Source organism: Euphorbia lathyris, chromosome 5 (assembly GCF_963576675.1).
Source record: "Euphorbia lathyris chromosome 5, ddEupLath1.1, whole genome shotgun sequence".
Lineage (NCBI taxonomy): Eukaryota > Viridiplantae > Streptophyta > Magnoliopsida > Malpighiales > Euphorbiaceae > Euphorbia > Euphorbia lathyris.
The window spans coordinates 46,844,072-46,850,940 of record NC_088914.1 but is presented as its reverse complement, the minus strand read 5'-3'; the positions used below and the strand labels follow the sequence as shown (position 1 = coordinate 46,850,940).

The 6,869-nt window shown below is 34.4% G+C and overlaps 1 long non-coding RNA gene across 1 annotated transcript; it reads left to right on the top strand.

Moving 5' to 3' along the window:
* The first annotated feature begins 184 nt into the window (after window positions 1–184).
* Window positions 185–1,770, top strand: LOC136229944 (uncharacterized). The gene is made up of 3 exons (XR_010689205.1): window positions 185–418; window positions 575–1,356; window positions 1,481–1,770. It is a non-coding gene; the product is annotated as an uncharacterized lncRNA (long non-coding RNA).
* The last annotated feature ends 5,099 nt before the right edge of the window (window positions 1,771–6,869 follow it).

Sequence of the window (6,869 nt, the reverse complement as noted above, 5' to 3'; positions counted from 1 at the left end):
ATAGAGTTATACTAAAGGACTAAAAAGGTCTTACTACTACACAATCCACGAGAATTCCTTAATCTATCTATTTATTACTACTATAAAAGCAGGAGCTTAACTTACCACGTGTCATATTAATAGTAATCTAGCTTATGTGTCAATTTTATACGATTTTTATATTAACTTATAGTTTTCTCTCTCCCATCTCTCCTCGATTATTTATCACAAAAACTCTCACACTTCTTCAATCTCAACCCTCACTCAACTACCCATCCTCATTATTCCATCTCTGTTAACTGCTCTCTCCCTCAATATTCTACTCCTTAAATTGTCTCAACAAACCGTGCATTGAAGCTAGTTATTGAAGAATTGAAAATGAAGTTTGAAAAATCCCCAAAACTAGGTTGAGTTCCGAAAATGTAGTGGATATGAAAAGGTAAATGTTTTAAGGGTTGAACTACTCTTATCTTTTCTTTTTCTTCATTTGCATGTCCTTTTCTTTGTCTAATAGATGCCTTTGGGTTTAATTTCTTCTTCATCTAATTCAATTTTCTTTGTTTAATCGACGCCTTGGGTTTATTTTCTTTTGAAGAGTTAAAGATTTTCAGGGTTGAACTACATTTCAAGTTGTGGGATAACTGATGCAGCTGATGGATCAACCTCACTGATGCTCATGGTTTCCCATAGCTCCCTTGCATCTTTGTTGTGCCCAGCGTTTTCGAAACCATCTATTGCTTATTTCCTTTAAAGATAAGTACATTCAACAGTTAGATTAATGTTCCATGTATGTAATGTTGAGATTGGGATCTTAATTATGCAGTTTATATTTTTGATCTAAGGGCCATCTGTATCAATGGTCATATGGCACAAGTAACTAATTTTATCAAATTGTTCGTTGTTTGATTTGTTCTATTGATGTGGAATGTCTTTTAATGTTCTTCTAAACTGAACCTTACTCTTCACTAGATATTTTTTACAGACAAAAGAGATTGGATACATAGGTAGTAATATGTAGTCTGAACTCTCATTTATTATCACTATTTTTATTTTCTATGGCTTTCAATATTAACATATAGAGCCATGAATTTTAATCGATTTCAGAAACTCTAGTAGATGGCTATTGGTGATGGGATATACATGCAGTAATATATAGTTACATTTACTAATTTCTTATTGTAATGAATTTTTGAGTTGGATTTAGCAAACAACAATATGATTGATAAGAAAGGGCAGACAGCATTGTATATGGCTGTTAAAGGGCAAAGCTGTGATGTGGTTCCATCGCTTCTTGAGGCAGATCCATCCATTGTTATGCTTCCTAGAAAATTTGGTAACACATTAGTACATGTGGCAACTCGGAAGAAGCGAGTCGAGGTATTACTATCTCAATTTCCTTATGTTAGACTAACAAAAGGGTTATTGGCATTATTTCTTCTTGATTATTCTTTGAATCCTAATGAATTTACTAACATAAGGTCTGCTTTCTCTTTTCTTGCAGAGAGTGAATGTGTTGTTATTACTTCCTGATATAATTGTCAATGCACTCACAAGAGACCATATACATTAAACATAATCACTTAACCTCATGGTCGTTTTAATGGTTAGATGTCATGCTTACTTGTGATATACTTTTGTGTATTCCATTTTAATTTCAGTTCGTAGTTCAACTATCTGCCAGCACTATAGAGATTGTGTAACTGTTGCATGAATATGTGAATTGCTTGAAATTTTAGAACATAAGTGAACCTTGAGTTAGGTTCGTGACTTAAACTGTTTAAGGGTATGATTAATAAACTCATAGACTTGTCTCTTATCAAAATATCATTTATATTCTAATCAAATTCCATTTATTTATCGGTTTACATTCGAAAGCAATAAACTGAAATGATAAAAAATATTACATCACGATTTAAATGGCACAAATAGCCCAAATACATCAATTCTAGTCCTAATAAATAAAGCTATTAAACCTGCAAAACAATAAACGTTAGCCGCGGGACATTGGGACCCGTCTTTCGGATTTAACTAAGATACCGGACTCGATCAAATATGACTCACTCAAGCCTAAGATCTAACCCACATCATGCAATTGTATCCACAACCTAGTTTAAATATCTAATCAGTTCAATATCTTTAAAGGACAAAAATACCCTTTTACCCAAGATTGCTTTTATGTCATTATTTAAACGGAAAATGATAAATTTACTTAAGTGAAATGAAATCTACCCTACCTGGACCAGAAGCAGAACTTTCTCTATTTGTCTTCGTCACCGATCTGACACAGTGTGCCCGATCGATAATGGAGGCCACCGATCGGTGACTAGTTACAGACAGATGACTCGTTTCGTGTCAGAAAACCCATAAAAGCCAGAAAATAGAAATAAATAAACAACTTGCAATTAAAAGTGAGACTTTAAAAACCCTTAAGAAGTTACCTCTTATGCGCTTTTCCAGTTTATCGTGTATGGCAGACCGGTGAACACGAGATGAGAACGTGTATCAGCAATCCAAACCCAAAAATAACAACTTTGAAAGTTCTGAAAGATGGATTGTGAACCCGTTTTACTCCCAAAATGTTGATTCTTTAAAGTTTAATGCCTTCAAGAACCAGATTATAGGGAAATGGGACGTAGAAGTCCCAATTTCGCCTATACAAAACTAATAAATAGTGTTTAGAAGGGTGTTTGTACTCTTAACTGTGTCAATTTTGATGAAAAACTTGTATTTTCACTCACTTTCACTCTTGATTTCACTTAATTTCTCTATTTTTCACTTACTTTCCCACTTTTCACTTCCAAAAAACTATCCTCCCTAGCCCTTGTCTGATATTTCCACTTAAATAGTGGTTTGAGGACAAAAACTGCCTGAAACCCAACTAAAAACTGCCTGAAAACCATTCATCATCGTTGATCAGTGACGTTGGTGTCCCCGATCAGTGACCGGCGTGACAGACACAGATTTCTAAATTCAGGGAATAATAAAAGTTAGATTTTGATGAAAAGTAAATCAAAATAAGAAGACGGGGCTCAGGTCTTAGCTCGTGTTCCCGTACACGTGATGTGAGGCCCACCTATATAAAACTGTAAGCAAGAAAGTAACATGGACTCATCATTAGCACCGGAAAAAATTCCATGCTCACAACAGTCTCCAACACTCATAATGTAGAAATAAACAGGCTTAATCTATAACAAATATACCTGAAGTGGAAGTCCTACTTCCATTCTTCTTTAGCTCTTTCGTATAAAGGGGACAGTTCCTCTTCCAATACCCTAATTGGCCGTAATGGTAGCACACAACATCCTTATTGGGCTTGGGCTTTGGATTGGCCTTGGTATCATTCCCCATATGCTTAGATCCCTTTATCTTGGGATTAACACTTGCCTTTCCCTTTCCCATAGGAACATTTCCCTCATGTACCATCAACACCAGATTTGTTTATTTTTTTACGACTGTTTCGCAGTTTCACAAGTTTTAGATATGAAGATATCTAGACAATTACATACATCCGGTGAAGGAGTTTATTAGGATTAGGACCTGACTTGAGATAACAGTATGGATAGATTTATCTAAGTGTCAATTGTTTATCTCATTGGTGTTAGTAATCCCTAGACTCAAACAATCATTAATTAGTGATTCTGGATTATAGAATGTGATGCTTTGATTCCGTGCGAGCACGATCCACTACAGGGAGGCCCTGGGGTGTGTGTTAGTAGGGTTGGGTATCACATAAAGTAATTGCATGATAGTTAATGATAGATTGAGCATTCATCACTCCTAATAAGTATGAGATATATCCAAAAGGCTGCTTGTGGTGAATTAACTGAAATCCTTGCAAGGTGATAGAATTAAGAGTAGAAATTGGAGATTTCACTTATCTTTCAGAGTTAATTCCACATGTACAAGTATAACAGAATATTCGTTATATGTAACGTGACACGTTCCATGGTTATAAGAATTTTCTAAAGGATATAATTGATGAAGGATCGAATTATACTAGACCTAATACGAAAAGATAAACGTCAGTATTCAACCTAGCTTCTTATTGCACTGGGGGAATGTCTGAGGTTCTACTAGTAATAGCTCGCGAAGTCATTCCGTTATATATAAGTTGAAATTAATCAGGTTGAATTAATTCCAAATACATATATACGACTAGTAGCAATAAGAACCTAATGGGTCGCACATGGGACTTGGAACCAGATGACGGAATTGTAATTTAGAGGGACATACCTAATGGGCCGAAATTTATAGTGTAATTAAGGATAAAATAATTTGATTAATAATTATAATTAGATTATAATTTTAAATTAAATTATATGATTATCTGATAATATTAATTAGAAGTTTTAATGTGATTATAACTCTAATTAATTATCCCTAACTTAAATTAATATCTAATTGGATTAGAATTATTATCTAAATATATTATGATATTATTAAAGATAATAATAAGTATTTATTTAATTATCTAATTAGTAATACTATTCCGAATTGGATTCTAATTCATTAATTAAATAATACAACTAGGGTTATGATTTGAGAAATATATAAATAGACCCTCCCCCTAGGAATTTCGGCCAACACAAGTTCAGAGGCTAGGAATTGTTCCGAAATTGTCCCATCTAAAATACTCTCTTCTTTACTCTCTCTTTTGATCTCGTGTTGATTCCTTTAGAGGCAATCAATTTAGATTGTAATTCATTTGTTGATTACTAATCGCTTTTCTTTTCTGTTGTGATCATTGTTCATGATACACGGATTAAGAGTTATGGGCACTTCATTTGCAACTGTAGATAGTTCGTCAGAAAAGGTATTTCGCTCTATCCCTCTTTGTATGAAATAACGATTAATGGATCTTGAAAAAGGGAAATAGATAAAACTTTATTATTCCGATGTGCATAGGCTTGTCTATTTTCCTTCAGTTAGATCTTAAATCTGATAGATACTTCTTTATTGGATATCCGAAAGGGATAATAAGATATTACTTCTATCATTCGGATGATCAGAAACTAATAGTATCCAAACGCGCAGTATTTCTAGAGAAAACGTTTCTCCTAGAAACATAAGTAGGAAGCGTGATTGAACTTGACGAAGTTCAAAGAGAGGGATCAGCTAAAATAGCGGAAGCAATGGTGGAACCCGAATCTGTCTCACAGGATGAGACATTGGTGACATTATTGACTCGTAGGTCTACTCGAGTTCATCAAATCCCAAAGAAATTTGGATTTCTAGTGGGAGATAGTGGCACCCGAATTTTGTCTCACAAGATGAGACACATGTGACACTACTACCTCATATGTATGGTCAAGTTCGTCAAATCCCAAAGAGGTTTGGATTTCTAGTGGGAGACGATGAAGTCCCAAAGAGATTTGGATTTCTAGTTGGAGACGACAAAGAGGTTCCCATGTTAGATGATGAACCTACGACTTATGAGGAGGCTCTTATAACCCTATACATGTAAACTAGTGGGAGCTCGTGTAAGCCTTTACATGTAAACTAGTGGGAGCTCAATCGCTTACTTAATATTATATGTCGATGATATTCTACTAATGGAAACAACATAGCTATGCTGCAATTGGTGAAAATTTTAGTTATTGGATAAAAGTCTCCATAATAGACTTGTGATAAGCAGCTTATATCTTAAGGATTAAGATCTATGGAGATAGACTAAAAAGTTTGCTTGAAACCTCCCAGTCTACATACACTGACAAAGTGCTAAAGGCGTTTTGCATTAGACCTGACATCACTTTTGCTTTAAGCATGACAAAGTCGATTACAGGTCAATCCGAGTGATGGTCACTGGATTGTTGTCAAGAACATTCTTAAGTACTTAAAATGACTAAAGACATGTTTCGAGTATATGGAGATGATAAATTAAAAGTTGGAGACTTTCAGATACAAGTCATCAAATAGATAAAGATGATTTAACATAATACATGTTTATTCTGGACAAAGATATGGTTAGTTGGAATAGTTTCGTACAGGAAACCGTAGCCGAGCCAAGATCAAATCAGAGTATATAGCAGCTTCAGAAGCAGCTAAAAAAATGAAGTTTGGAAAGAAAGTTCAATACTGAACTAGGCGTGGTACCTAACTTTGTTAATAAGCAATAGTGTTGTTGCGCAAGCTAAGGACTCGCGGTCTCATAATACGTTCAAACACTACCTCAGTCGTTACTATCTCTTCTGAGACATAACAACTATAGTAGATGTGAGAATTAAAAGAGTGCACATCAAGGAAAATCTTGTAGATCCATTTAAAGAAGGTCTTACCCCCATAAGGTTCATGATCGTCACGTGAATGCTTATGGGAATGTTTTTGGAAACAATTGACTTTAGTCCAAGTGGGAGAATGTTGGGATTTATGTCCTATAGACAATTGTTTTAGGATATAAATGTTTGTAAATGAATTGTTCCTTTAATCATTTGTTTTACAAGATATAGTATGTTTAACTATATAAAGACATTAATCTTTTATCAGAACTAATTAAGTTAAATAAAAGAAATCTGAAGTTTATTTAAGCAATTATAAAGTGTTCATACAAGCATGAAGTGAGGCTATACTTTATAATAAGTCAATAAACTTAAGACAACCCAAGTCAAGTAATATGTTCATGGATTAACATACTGATGTTGAGACTTGCATGTAATAGTGTCTTCTGTTGTGAACAGAGAGCTGATATCACAAGTTTTAGATATGGAGATATCTAGGCAATTGCATGGATCCGGTGAAGGAGTTCATTAGGATTGGGGACCCGACTTGAGATAACATGATGGATGGATTTATCTAGTGCCACATGTTCATCTCATTAGTATTAGTAGATATAAGTAATCGTCAGACTCAAATCAACATTAATTTAGTGATTCTGGATTATGGAGCGTGATACT